The sequence below is a fragment of the Carettochelys insculpta genome, chromosome 16 (genome assembly GCF_033958435.1).
Source record: "Carettochelys insculpta isolate YL-2023 chromosome 16, ASM3395843v1, whole genome shotgun sequence".
NCBI classification, from domain to species: Eukaryota; Metazoa; Chordata; order Testudines; family Carettochelyidae; genus Carettochelys; species Carettochelys insculpta.
The window spans coordinates 16,182,846-16,198,542 of NC_134152.1; the positions used below are offsets into that span (position 1 = coordinate 16,182,846).

At 43.3% G+C, this 15,697-nt stretch overlaps 1 long non-coding RNA gene across 1 annotated transcript; it reads left to right on the plus strand.

The window, feature by feature from the left end:
* Positions 1-9,259: 9,259 nt before the first annotated feature.
* Positions 9,260-15,697, plus strand: LOC142021673 (uncharacterized). The gene is made up of 3 exons (XR_012647741.1): positions 9,260-9,377; positions 9,694-9,911; positions 14,908-15,697. It is a non-coding gene; the product is annotated as an uncharacterized LOC142021673 (long non-coding RNA).

Sequence of the window (15,697 nt, forward strand, 5' to 3'; positions counted from 1 at the left end):
ACAGGAGGTCTTTGGTCTGATCCCACAGTCTTACTGAAAGTTCTAACAAATCATTCCTTTGAACCTGACTTCACTTTCAACTTTCTTCCTGACCAACAAAACCTGTTTTCTGGTTGCCACTATGTCTTCATGGCAAGTCTCAGAGCTGGAAACCTTATTAATCTAGGCATCTTATTGTCTTCCATTCTGACTAAGTGGTGCTGACACCTCTGGAATTATTTCTCCATAAAGTAAGCTCAAGTGCACAGAATCTAGGGGAAAGTCAGGTGTCCTGTTCTGATCCTTCCATCCAAAATGCCAAGAGTGCAGGGTTTCTAAGCCATCCATCACTAGTGAGAGTACTCTATGCACTGCTGAGGCCTACAAGGCCTCAGATTTCCCTGGTCCATAAGAAATCAAGGTAAACACAACAAGATCCCTGGAAACCTCATGGGCAGAACAAATGACGTCCATGTCAGAAATCTCAATAGTTGATGACCACATTATCAGCCAACACCTTTATCAACTATTGTGAAACTGACTTTCTGTCATCTGCAGAATCCTTCTTTGGCAGAAAAGTGCTGCAATCGGTAACCCAGATATTTTCTTTCTTTTTTCGTTCTTTCTTTCTCATATTTTTTCTACAAGTTTACATAAATTTAGGATGTCTCATTTGGTAGTAAGAAAGAGTAGGCTGGATTTGGCCAATGTATGTGGTATGGCAACTTGGTAACTTTGAACAACTTCTAAGAGCTTCAAAGTGTGTGTGGAGACCCAGCCCAGATGTAGTAGAATTGTGCAAGATTCTGTTAACAAAATGGAATATTACCAGGTAAAAAATTACTGTAACATAACATAAATGGACAGAAAATAAAATTTTTGTGAGCACGTGATCTATCTTCTAATTTATAAATCTTGCCAAAAAAGCAGGCATTACTTTTGATGCAGTTAGTGCTGAATATTAAATAGATACCTCAGATACAAAGATTAAAAAGATAAAATAATCAATTACAAATACTACATAATAGGCAGATTTTTCTCTGGATTATTGTGCAGTAGCCTGTAAAGAATAGTCATTTTGCTGACTATGATAACTAAGGCCAGGTCCACATTAAAGAGGAAGGTCGAATTAGGATATGCAACCATGTTAAGTATGCTTGAGTTGATGTACTTTAATTTGAACTTCTGCACTGTCTCCACTGTGGGAGGCTGATATGAGTGAATGTGCCCATCAACCTCCCTTAGTCCTAGGGAAGGGAAGGAGTACCAGCACTGACGGGGCACCCTCTGTGTTCAATTTAGCAAATCCCTACAAGGTGCACTATATAAAACTCAGGAAGGTCGTCTGCAACGGTGTCAATCTTCCCAGTTGTGAAGACACACCCTAAGGTTGCAAGTCTGTCACATAGGTCATGGATTCCTTGACTTTCTGGGACATCCATGACTTCTGCACTGGCTGCTGATAGGGCAGTCTGGCCCTCTTGCAACAATGAGGGTTCCAGGCTGTTCACTACCATGCACCCCTGTCAAGCAGCAGCAGACATCCCAAGCCATGTGCCAATGCCTGCCTCTCCCCTTGCTGCAACCATGGTCCCAGACCACAGACCATCCCTACCCCACTCAGCAGCAATGGGGGTCCTGGGCTGAATGCTGCTCCTACTCGCAAACATCTGCAGAACATCCCCCCAAGGCTGCCTCCCTAGGACACCTGCAGTGCCCCACCCCAGACAACCCAAAATTTAGTCAGGGGTATATAGTACAAATCATGCACAAGTCATGGAACTATGAATTTTCATGTACTGCCCACAACCTGTCCATGACTTTTACTAAAAATACCCCTAATTAAAACATAGCCATAATGATAATGATCAGTTCATTCATTTCTTACTAAATGTAAGGTACTACACACTGCCTATGCTCTTCGCTTATTCCTATCTTAAAATATAATACATTCTAGAAAATAAGTCTAACCCTGCCCTAAGATACATGGGATTTTATTATGACCTGACACTGGTTTTATGCTAGTATAACCTCAGTTACTTCAGTGCAGTTACTCTTGATTTAAACTATCATAAACACAACAGGTGTCAGGCATACAGGCCTCTCTGGGATTTGTACCCAAGTGTCTGAGGGTGGCACTAAGCAGTGTGATGTTACAAAAGTTTAGCGAATAGAGAAGTTTAATTACTAAAGAAAGGGAAGTTTTGTAATACTAACAAAGAAAGCAAAAACCAAAACTAAACACTAAAAACCCAGCTACCGACCACAACCAACCCAAAATATTATGCTAACTTTTCAAGTAATATAAAGCAACAAGTTCAAATAATAACAGCAAGTATAAATAAAAAATATATCACCACTAGCAGCTGCAGTGTTTCTTTCTGTCATTCTTCCTGTATGACCCATGTGGGCCTACCATGAAACCTGCCAGAGATTTTATTCTCCCTGTGTTAAGCCTGTTTAAATTTGGCCTGTCATAGATGACAAGACATATTGTTTGTTTCTAAAATTCTCCTTCCTAACCTACAGAATGGAAAGAAAAATATTACCAGCAGAAGACAGATATCTGGCTGTTATTTTATACCAATACATTTAAACAGGCCCTGAATCCATTCGAGAGACTCTGACCTCCTGAGCCCAAGGAGATAGAAGCTCAAAGATAACTGACTTACTGAAGGTTAAATGCATAAATATTAAATTATACTGGTGAATTGTAACTTCTCCATTCCCTTGCTGACAGCCAAATTAAAATATACCAGTACTGATTTAAAACCTAGAAACAGATTTGTTTAACAGTAATAACATGTATAAATGATATAAGCTTTCAAATTATAAGGAAATCACATATGACTGCTACAACAATTTTAAGGCCTCTTTTTGAGCTCATCAGTTTCAAGCACAATAAGTAAAAATATACCCTTTTAAGAGGCTAGAGATTGTCTCCAGGGAGGTGTGAGTCCATTCTTGAATGCACATGATAACCAAAACGGGAGTACCTTAAGAAGGCTGAATTTTAAATCTGTTTTATCACAGAGATTCAGAAGTCACTGACAACCTTCTTAAATGCCACAATTCTTGATATGTTGTCATACTTGGCATGTACACAATGAAAGTTACCTAAACAATACAAGATAGGTTATTACCCTGTCTTTCTGGTCACAGCATGCTCCAGGAATGTCATGAAACCTCCCCCTTCTCTCAACCCAACAATGCGAGCATATGTACACACACCTCTGGCCTATGTAAACACTGCCCTTGCACCAAATCCTTAGTAAGCAGGACCTAGCTGGACATGCTGGCAATACACACACACACACAAACTGATTCCTTTTTTTTTTGCCATGACTGTGCTTTTTTCCACAATCCCTAACTATCTGCATTGTTTGACTGAGAAAAATATAAACACTGCACACAAGTGGTTTGCATAACTATTAATTGACCTGCACTCTCTATATGACAAATCATGACTTAAATAAGCTAAATTTGCTAGGACCTTTACATCCTCAGATGGCACAATCTGAAATGGAGTTGGTACCTGCCCAATGCAACTACTTGGGCAGGTCCACACTGCAAAAGAAATGCAACACAAGATACGCAACTATCTATGAGAATTACGTAGTTGGAGCTGACGTCCCCTACATTGAATTTCCAACATGGCTGCACAGTGGAAAGAAACTCTCCCATTGACTGTCCTTACTTCTCACGACAGCGAGAAGTACTGCAGTCGACAGGGACACCCTGAGTGTTCTATTTAATGCATTCCTACTAGGCGTGCTAAATCGAACCACAGATGATAAGACCATGGTAGCGTCGATCTTTTGCTTTGTGCAACAAACCCTTCTACATTATCTTCCACTGTGTGTGCAGGTTCCTGGTCAGATGGTCAGGTCAGCTCTTTTTTAAAATCTTCATAGAACACTGTAAAGGTCACCAACAAGCTCTGAGAATAAAAATGTTTCTCCTGGCATAACCTGCCAAAACATGGAAATAGATATAGTTTTATAAAGGCACCATAAAGATGACTGGTGTTTTCCATATATTCATAAATATTTTTCTGTACTCGAATGTAAAAAAGCTTTCGGCTATATTCATGAGAGTAGTTCAGCGGAAAGCAATTAATCTACTCACATGAGTATAATGAGCATATAAAAGATAACGTTTCCTTGACCTGAAAGACCACAATAGGTAGCAGCATAGGAAGATGCTCATCTTTCAGACTTTACTCAGGCAAGAATTCCATTTGCTCCAGGGTAGTCGTCCTCAAACTGTAGGCCAAACCTATTCCCCTTAATTACAACTAAATGGGAGGGGAATCCTGAAACTTTTCTGCTGTCAGGTGGGATCACAATATGTAAAAATGTGAAAATTAGTGCTCCAGAGACTTGGGGGTACCAAACAATTTGCAGGGTCAGGACTATGATGATAGAACAAGTCGTGTCATTGCATTCTGATGGTGGTCACAGGCCTGATCTATTTCCACTGACCTTGATGCGAGTTTCCACATTGATTCAATAAGAACAGGACTGGGCCTGTTCTCACCCTTTCACTGTTTCTCAAAGGTTTATATATTCTTTTAAAGTTTACTTCGAAAATGCTCAAGCCGTGCTTTTTTTTTTAATTGGCTATAACTTGGGGAGGGACAGCTCAGTGCTTAGGACATTAGCCTTGTAAATCTAAGGCTGTGAGTTTAGCCTTTGCAGGGGCCTTTCAAGGGTCTGGGGTAAGTTAGATTAAAAAAAAATGTGTCCGGGATGGTAATAGGTACTGCTGTTAAGTGTAGGGGACTGGACTCAATTAACTCTCAAGGTCCCTTCCATCTGTATAAGATATGTATATCTCCATGTTTCAAGTTATTAAAGTAAAATAAAGAATTTTTACTGGGACTGATGAATTTTTTAACTTCAACAATTCCAAACAGTTTTGATTTTATATCCATTATTTTTTATTACAAACTAATTTTGAAGCATATAAGATATATTTTATCTTCCATAAAATATATTTTCTCATTTTAAACAACAAAATAAATAAATAAATAAATAGTCCCTTGATCTATATATTTTAAAGCTAGGAGTACAAAATAAGTCCTAGGAAATTGAGACTGTAGATAGATATACCATCCTTCACTTGGTCTTTATAGGATAAAAAGTCAAAGTTGCATTTTACAACAAACATTATCATTGTGTCCATAACTGTATTACCTGCACCTCACTGGTTTGGGTACAAACTTTACATTAAAATAGAGATTTTCTGTTTAGTATATTTGTTTGACAATAGAATCTATCATTTTATACACACTGGAAACAAACAAGCTTTGAATCCTTAGTCCTTCCTAATGGAAAAAATTAAATCAATCAGAGTTTTGTATAAGGAATGCTTTCAGAATTAGTCTCATATTCTTTACACTTGTTGAAGTCTTAGAATTTAAGCATACTCATCAACACAACCTACTTTCACATTTATCTGAATGTTTCTAGGAAGATTATGCATGTAATCTGCATGCTATCATGAAAATCTAAATCTGTTTAAAAATTGCAAAAATGTAGGTGAATAACAAAATATTATGGATAAGAATGGAAACATTTTACTGAGTGCATTCAGCATTACAAAGCTAAATATCTTAATTTTCAGAGCTTTTAAACAAAAGCTGGATTGCCCAGTGTGGCAATAAATTACTGATAAATGTTATAAGAAAAGAGTTGGTTCTTAATGTTCTTTGGAGCACCTCTCTACATTTCGTTCTTGTTTCCCACTTTATAAGAGCAAGAGCCTCTAGTAGACTAACTTTCCCTCCCAACTTCATAATTCTCTAGTCCTCACTTCTTAAAGTATTTCCCAGGAAGCAATGGGAGGTCCATCAAGCACAGACACAGAAAGAATTTTGACTGTAATGTATTCGCTAGTATAATTTTAAATACTTTAATGGAAAACTACTTCAATACATTTATCTACAGTTACACATATGAGACATGAAAAATCAAGTGTTATCATAAATGCTACCATTAAACAGCAAAAGCTTTCATATTAAGTAACAGCTAAAAGGCATCCAATAATGAAAAATTCGGTCCTATGTCTTTTAATAATCCTTTCAGTCTTAAAATAAATTGATCCATTTATTATATATGGAGTGGGGATATCTTTTATAATTCACTTACACATATGTATGGAATATATAGCTATCCACTTCTCCACTTCATATTAGTGTAATTTTTCCATTTAGCATAATATTCTATTGACTGAGTATGCAGATCTTAGCTATAATTAAATAATATACACATATTAACAGCTTTATCTTAACGATATATCACTATGCAAATATTGGTTGAACAGGCCTTCTTGAAGGATTTTCAGCTTTTCTACTTGCAACTCATAAGTGGCAAATATAAAAGCAGCAGCTGAAATAAATAACTTGGACTACAGCATCTGACAACACATAAACACATAAATCTTTTATGTACAGTATGAGACAGATCCTCAGCTGACATAAAAATGAAGCTATGACTATTTATACCAGCTGAGGATTGTCCTCTGTGTGTGTTCTGTACATATATGGCATATATGTACAATCTTCCATAAACTTAGATCATTTAACACCCATTTCTTTGCATCTTGAATCTATGTGCTGTATATTTAAGGATTCAAAAAACACAACTTTTCTATTAATGAATCATAAAGGTTTATTTGACTCACCATTTAAAATTGCAAGTAGATACTTGTCTAGTAAAAACTATACTAATTTTTTAAAGGGTCTCCCTGTCAAAGTGTAAGTAGCAGAATGGATTTGGGAGTTTTTACAAATTGTAAATGTATAATATATTACCATTAAAATATGTATTACAGCTAATGTCATTTTATACTGAACCCTCTGTAAAGTTTTAGAAATACACAAAGCACATTTAGGCTGCTTCAAGATATAATTTGAGAGAGGTGCATAAAACCCCGAAGTATTCTGTGAGCAAGATAAAGACAGTGGAAACATTAATAACTGCTGTATTTTAAAACAGTTTTAACCTGGCATTGTTAGTTTTCAGTGAATAACTTTTCCTTTAGTCAAAATTCCCTAGTATTAAATTGTAATTTTTTGAGTCACATTAACTGAGTGACAACTTGGAATGTTTTTCTACAGGCTTTTACAAACCTCATCAACAACTGAACATTTCTGTCTAATTAGCAAAAAGAAGAAGCATTTTCTACTCACTTATTGCACAGATGACAATAATGAAGTTAAAATATTGTTATTTATTTACCATGTGTAGTATTCATGTCCTAAGTGCAGCAATAGTATAATAGTGTAGCATTAGTTTACTGTTCTTTGTAAGAGCCATAAAGCACAGGTTTCTTTTGCAGAACAAAGTGACCACCAAAAGCGGGACTTTGTGGGCCAGTTGGATAAAACATAAGCTCATCTTGCCCCCAAAACCCCGACTCTGGAACCACAACCTTCAGAAGGTCAATTTTTAAATAAATTCTCTTTGCAAGATATGCCCATTCTACTGAATCGTTATTCACTATAAATGACTAAGTTTTCTGACAGCTAAAACAGGACAGCATAACCAAGTTACAATCTTTGCTTAATGAAAAACAGAAAGGGCAACCATACTCTTTCTGTTTCATGACTGTTTTACTACACAGTAAAGCAGTATTTTCTAATTTCTTTTATAGTGCAGCTAAACAACTCTGAATCCACACAGAATAATATAGTACATTATTAGACCCAACCTAAATTATATCTATTAGCAAAGATGACTTCCTGAAGTGAATAAGTTTTGTGTGTGTACCATTTATTTCATGTAAAAGTTGAAATATTTTAGTTGTCTCCCATGACTGTCAGAATTTGCTAAATGCTTAATTTGGCAAAAATTATAATACCTTATTAAAATAATAGAAAAATTGGGTCTCTATCTGAGATGATAGTTCCTGAAACTTGAACTGTATTAATCCTGCAAAAGTTCTAGTAAACTCGGTTATTCAAACACATTACTGGTCACCATAGTTAGACTAATGAAGCAGCTCACTATGTACGCTATTTTAAAAGAGGTATTTTTGCTCATGCATATTAAAAGTGAAAATAATGTGCATGTCAAACACACTCTATTTGATATGTTGAAACATTAAAATTAACAACTTTTCTGCTCTTACAGAAAATAATTGTATTAAACTGCGCCCATTTTTATTTGTATTTGTTTTTAAAAAACTGGCTTTCTGATAGTATGCATCTTATTAACTACCGCAAGTAATACATCTGCAGTTCAGAATGTACCCATAGAATCACAGAATAATTTACACATTTATACATAACTTATTTGCCTTTATGGTATTTATATTTGTTAAGATCCTTCTGTGACAGTTTTCAAAAATGCCTGAAGCCAGGCACGGGAATCCACATTTGGATACCTGAATGGGTGGCGTGATGTTCCGACATACTAAGCTCAAGTAGGTCCTGCAGGGGCTCGGCAGCGCTTTTATTTACGACTCTAGAAATGGGTCTGGGCTGCAACCCTAGATACCCACGTGTGAGAATTTCGGCCTCCCCAGCCCAGACCAAACCCCAGATCCGCACTCGCAGGAGGGGTAATTGACTTCGCGACGCTCTAGCTCCACACCACTGAACGGAACAATCTCCCTGGAACAAGCCGCACAGGAGCAATCCCACCCGCCCGCCTGGCTGCCGGGACACAGCAGCACACCCCAGGGCGGGGGCCGGGGGATGCCTGGAGTCACAGTCTCCGAGGAGCCCCGCCAGCAGACGAGACATTTGCTGTTTACACTTCTGCATGTTGTGTCTGGGGGGGAACAAAGGCGCAGCCCGTGCGGCTGTGCGGTGTGCTATGGCAGGCGCCGCCGGACCGCCGGCACCCCGTGCGCACGGACGGGGACACACACCCACCGCCAGCGCGCAGCGGGCCACCACCTACCGCCTTCCCAGCGGATGGCTTAGGGCACAGTTCAGCGCGAGCTGGGGCGGAGGAGCCTGCAGCGGGCCGCCCAGGAGGGAGGCGAGTTCGGGGGAGGCAGCCGGGCTGCTGCCGCTGAATCTCAGACACTGTCTAGCGCGTGGTCCCCAGAGAGCTCTGTCTGGGGCGTCCCCCTCCTTCCCTGCCCCCCACGCCCCCGGGGCGGGTGATGGCCGCGTGGGCAAACGCAACGGCACAGACCCTCCCGTCTCCGAGCAGCAGCCCCCTCCCGCATCGAGACAGACACAACCTCCAGCAGCACCCCCCCACCGGCGGTGTGCTCCGGCGGACCCCCCACCTGCTGATCAGGGAACGGAGAGAGACGTGCATGAGCACACGCCGCTCGCCAGGCGTGGGAATCGCTGTCTGGTAGCGAGGTGGGGGCGGGGGGGTATGACAAGGCCAGGAGGTGGTCAAAAGAAAACACAACTTACCAGTTGTCATCCGGTAAGGGGGCGTGGGGGGGGGGGCAGGAAAAAGGATCCTGAGGAAAAGGTGCAGCTCGCCTGCCCGCTTTCCTCTCGGAAGGAGACGAACACTCAATCCTCACCCCCTGCTCCTTCCCTTGGCAAAATCCTGACTCATTACATAAAAAGATCACACTGCCAGGCTCCCAGGAACATTTCTTCATCGTGGTCACGCCATAAGCTAAACAAGAGGCCACATCAAGGGGGAGGGGTGGCAGGGTAAAAAGGAGAAAAAAACCAGGAGGGTTTAATAATAATTTTAAAACCATCGTCTTCCTGTCAATGAAAAAAAAAAGTGCAGGGGGAGAACCCAGCAGCCAGCCAGAGAAGATCCACTCATTGTTGCCACAGACACCTCTCTCTCCTTCCGTTCCCGCTCCACACTCACTTCTGCAACATTGCTACAAAGGCGTGCAGCGCTGTCACTGGAGTTGCTGGTCCCAGTCACCTGGTTTCTAAACTCCTTTGGGGCGCTTGTCAGAGAACCTTAGAAGTGGGTCCTTCTCCAGGTGTGGTGAGTCCAAGACTGTCTGAAAATTATTTTTTTCCTAGAAGCCACCTCCAAATGTAGTACAAGGAAGGGGCATTCCTAGAAATTCGGGAGACGTCAGAAAGGGAAGATTTGTGAAATTCAGCTTCACTTCCTGCAGAGGGCTCCTAGCCCAGAGTGGGGTGGGAATCAAGTGAGCAATAAAGTGCTTTTCATGCTTCTCTGATCAGATAATGGTTTTTTTAGAAAAAGAATTGCAAAGCACTTAACTCACATTTTTTAGATAAGATGTAGGAGTGTCATGTGTGAAGGAGAGCTAATCAGTAAACCTCTTTCCTCATTTTCTAATCATGTTTGTGGCTGTCTGTCTCTTGTGTTTACTCCTTCCCCCCAGGTGATCTTGCATCATTCCCAGATGCGCATATATGTGTGTGTGCATATATATATATATATATATATATATATATATATATATATATTTCTGATTTCAGTGCTTATAATATGTACTTACAGGATACAGTGGTGCATTTCTACCCTGCACTGTGTGTGACATCTTACAAACCCTTATTCACTTCAACACTGAAGCTACTGTTGTATATATGCAAAGCATTATTATTAATAATACTTATTATTCTCATGAAGAATAATTTGCATGATAAGGCCCAGTTATGCCAGGTTCTTACTTCCCATTGCCTTAAACAAAAGTTGAAGGTGCACAGTAATTCACAGGATCAGGCCGTAAGATCACTGTAAATCAATTCTCAGAACACCACTGCTTTTTGTGATGGAAACACATTTATAACATGCATTTCTCATAAATCTTTATCTTTACCTTGTATTTGCTTTGTGCATGTGTCTAATGTCTTTGAATCCAGTCCTTCAAAATTTGCACACATTAATCATCCCAATTTAGTATTAAAATATTTTGTCTACCTTTGTCTTAACAATAATAATAATAATAATAATGTAGAAATATGGTGGGCTTAATTTACATTTGAAAAGTATTTTATGTTTCTCACACATGAGGCATTAAAAAGATAAATGTATCATTACTATTATTTATTACTAATTAAATAAGGATTTCAGTGCATTCCTGGTTTGGAAAACAATCTGTATTCCAACAATAACAGAGACAGCTGTAGAAAACCATGATGATCAGCTTTTCGAGAAGGAAGATAATAGGTTTAAATGTGTTTAACTTTTGTTGAGCAATTGGATTATCATAATTAATTTCCACTTGGCAGTGTGAAATTCTTCCTTTTGTTCCAATGTTCATTATGATTCAGGAAATCTCCCTAACTCCACCCCCCTAAAGTAAACACAGAACATGGTGTATTTTATATGTTTTTATATGGTTTTGGGGATTTAATACATTTAATACAAACATAATTACAAATATTTTCCTCATCTGAAGTTCTAAAAGAAACAGAGTATGAATAAAATGTATCTGAGCTATAATTCCCTTGAAGTTCTGTGATTTGAATAAACAATGATGTAAAACTACAGAATGCGCAATTTACTAGTTCATCTACACCAGGGATAGGGAACCTTTTTCACATCAAGGGCCACTGTCCTCTCGACAAATCAGTCAGGTGCCACAGAAGTGAGAAGCAAAATACCCCACCTCACTGACTGTGTGAAGGCCAGGGCTACTGAGTCTGGGCAAGGGAGGGGGGTGCAGGAGTGTGCTGGGGGTGGGTGATCTGGGCCAGAGTGCGGTGCAGGAGCTGGCTGTGGGTAGTGGATCTGGGCAGGAGAGGGGTGTAGGAGAAGGGTGAGGGTCTGGGCAGAAGCAGGTGCAACAGCAGGCTGGGGGGCATGGGTCTAGGTGACAGGAAAGTGCAGGAGGGTTTGGGGTGCAGAGTCTGAATGGTCAGGATGGGGTGAAAGGTCTGGGAGGGAAGAGTCAGGAGCAGGGCCTGGGTGGGGAGTCAGGGTCAGTCTGGATCAGAGGGAGCACAGGAGCTGTATGGGAGAGTGGGGTCTGAGCAACAGGGGTGCACTTACCTCTGCAGCACCTCTGAACCCCCATGGGTCTGCACCCTCTGCTCCCAGGCACCTCTGGAATTCAGGTCAGTCAGAGCAGGAGGAGGAAGCCTCCAGGTATTCTGCCCAGGCCACAGCTGCACCCCCTCCATCTGGGACTTACAGCAGCAACTGCCTCTGGAGCCCCTTTGTGCCCGCCAGCCTCTGACCCACACCCTGGCTGAGCCCATGGTCTGGATCCAGACTGCGGCTTGCCTGATCTGGCCCACAAGGATCAGTTCAGTCCACCAAACCCTGCAAACCATCGCAGGCCAGATTCTATGGAGAGCAGCCCTGAGTCTCAGGATCCAGATCCATACAAACTGCAGTCCAGATCCAAGGGCTTCCCATCCCTGAAATACAATTTCATTCATAATAGCACCTGTTTAAAGGGCATTTTTAAAATCCAAAACAGCATTATTGCGAATGGCAAAATGGGCCTTTTGAGTTACTCACACAATCTGAGACAGGCAACTGTTATCACTCAAATTCATTTCCTCAGGGAAATGTGGATGACAGTTGGAAGTTTAGAATCATTTGATAATTAAAAAGAAGTATTTGCTGTCCTCTGTTGGTCATACTGGTTGTCACATGTAAAATTAACTAACTTTTTAAAGCAAAGAGGTAGCAAAGCTAACAAAAGAAAGGAAACTGAGTTTAAAAACTGCTGGGCAGTCAGTCCTCTTTCGCCCTTGGGATTGGGTACTACGTGGAGTTTCAGCACAGAATGTATTTTACTTTTATTAAATGGACCAGTCAGAGATGCTAAAAGATAAAAGAAAGGGATATATTAGGAACACAACTCCCATTAATATCAATGTGTTCTGCCCTTAGGCGTGCACATATTACTTTGATTCTTCACTCTCTTATGCCCTGTTTGCATCATAAAAGGGCCAAGAGAACCCTGAAGCCCTGGACTCCTGAATTAACCCTGATGGAGTGGGAATGCCTGGCAGCTGCCAGGTTAATTCTCACCAACAGGTGCTCCAGGACAGGAAGCACATAAGGGGCATGTCAGAGGCCCGTGTCTGTGGTATTTCTAGGTTATGGCTAGTTCTGCTGCCAGAACAATTCATAGAGGTATTTGATGGAGCACTCACTCCACACAAAGCTTGAAAGGGTAAATTAGGCTGTTTAATCTTAAGCTATAATTGGTGGATGCCTAGGGAGTGCCAGGACCTTACTGCTCATGAAATGTAGCTTGAGTGTAAGAGTTGGGAAGTACCTATAAAGAAAGGAAGTTGGCAGAGTAGGGGAGGAAATGAGCTGTTGTATCCTCCTGCACGGTCCTCCTTCCTCCCTGCCAGCCCCCCCCGCACCCCCGCTACAAGAGGGAAGAGCAGGAAACTGTAAAGAGAACGTAGGGAAGGAGTGGCAATGCTTGGGAGAGTAAAAAACAGGAACTCCTGCACTGTGGATCCCTGGACTGGAACCTGTGTAGAAGACGTAGAAGATGGGCCTGGTGTAGAAGATGGGTCTGGGTTCCCTTTTCAGCCACAAGCAGTGGGGAGTTGAATGACTGGGATAGTTTGCCACAAAACAATTGCAGTATCTCAAAAGGGGAGAGAACGCCAATGGGACATGGCCTGAAGGCTAAGCTATAGAGTAAAGCCCTGCAGGTCCAAGAGGATGAGAGGGCCTGGAGTGAAGGAGTGGACTGATGGACTCAGTAACCACAGGAAGGGTGTCCAAGCAGCTGGTAGAGCTAATGCCCTATGAGAGCGATAAGCAGGGGCTGCCCATTTCCAAGTGCCCTCTGTCACAGGGCCATTATGCCCAAGGCGCATTAGAGGCTAGCACACTACCTCCTGTTAACTGTACTGAAGACTGAACCATCACAAGCTTTCAGAAAAGGGAGAGCCATTACCTTCTACTTGATCCCTGTGCTGGCCACATTACCACCACAGAAATAAATTTCCCTACCTCTTCCCCTGCCCACAGACCGTGTCTACACAACAATGCCCTTCTGAAAGGATGACTTTAGAAAACAAATGTCAAAAGACGTCCTTTCATAAAGGAGCACCCACACAGGCAAACAGGGACCAAAGGCCCAACCCATTGCTTCGAAAGGCCTCACCAAACTTTCAGAATAGAGTGTCCACATGCCCCAGGGCACTTTTTCGAAAGTGCAGGCCCAGGAAACTCTGTGGGCAGGGATGCATGGCGGCCAAACCCTTTAGGGGCCATCACAAGCCGCTCCTTTAAAGGCCCCCCCCACCGCAGGAGCCTCGGCCTGCACACGCTGAGGGCTGGCTACCTGTCCTCAGGCAGGGAGATGGGGAGCAACTGCAGGAGGCACCCCAGGCTAGCCCATGGATCCCGAGCAGCTTCCCCCCATCAAGGTCATGGCTAGCGTTCTAGTGTTGCAGCAGCTCCAGGTGGCCACCCTGGTGGTCCTCAGGGTGCAATGCCCCCACCTGGTCCCCCAGGCCATCTGCTGCTTGTGGGGCTACCCCATAAGCAGTGACTGGTGGGACTGGCTGCTGCTGGAGAACTGGGGCAACAACTGGTGGCTGCAGAACTTTAGGATGAGCAAGGGGTCATTCCTGGAGCTGTGCCACTGGCTTGCCCCATCCCTCCAGCACATGACACCCACCTGAGGCCAGTGCTCCCACTACAGAAAAAGGTGGTAATCGCCCTGTGGAAACTGGCCACTCCAGACAGCCACCAATCCATCGGCCACCAGTTCAGGGTGGGCAGGGCCACTGTCAGGGCCATCCTGAATGAGATAATCCATGGCCGGGTCACACTCCTGCCACAGGCAGGGTAGAGTGGGTCCCTCAACAAGGGGCACCGTCAGGAACTGGGGGGAGACAGCGCCCACCAAGGACAGGGGAGGGGACAGGGATGGGTGGGCACTCAGGGGGCAGCAGGAAGTCGACCCATGTAGGCACGCCCTGTAGAGGATGGGGTCGAGGACAGGGCAGTGGGGAGGGCTGGGCACGCTGCTCCCCACTCCATACTCACAAGTGCGTTCTCTCTCCATGCCCTGCAGGTCGTCTGGGCCATCAACAAGGTCCTCCTTCGGCAGCTGATCTGCCTCAAGGACCTCAATGCCACCATCCAGGGCTTCGATGAGCTGGGCTTCCCGAACTGCTTCAGGGTACTGGATGGAACACATCTCACCATCTGGGCCCCGGAGCACAAATTGCAAGGGCTACTACTTCATGGTGTTACAGGTGTTCATCGACACCAAGGGATGGTTCCACAACATCTGTGTGGGCTGATCCAGCCACGCCCATGATGCCCCGGTCTTCCAGAACTTGGGGCTGGGCTTCCGGATGGCCGAGGGGACCTACACCCCCACAGAGGGAGCTCCGCATCAGGGAACACCACAATGCTGCCCTGCATCATGGCGGATGCAGCCTACCCCCTGCAGGCCTGGCTCATGAGGCCGTACACGGGCATGGTTTTAACGAGTGGCTCAACTGGGCCTGGAACACTGTCAAGCAGGCATTCAGCCACTTGTAGAGGCACTTCCAATGGCTCCTTACCAGGTTGCAGGTGGACCTCCCCAGTGTCCTGGTATGCTACACCCTGCACAACCTGGTGGAGGCTAAGCAGGAGCCGTTCATGCAGGGGTGGGTTGCTGAGGCAGGCCGTGGGTATGAGCAGCTGCCTGCCACCCTGTGCCGCAAGGTCCAGCAGGATGGGGTGCGGGTAAGGGAGACCCTTTGCCAGGTCTTCTCCCGGGATCTACACTGACTCCCACAACACTCCCCCCCTCCATGCACACACACCCCCAACCACCACTCCCACACATGCAGAAGGGACACAGGGTTAAA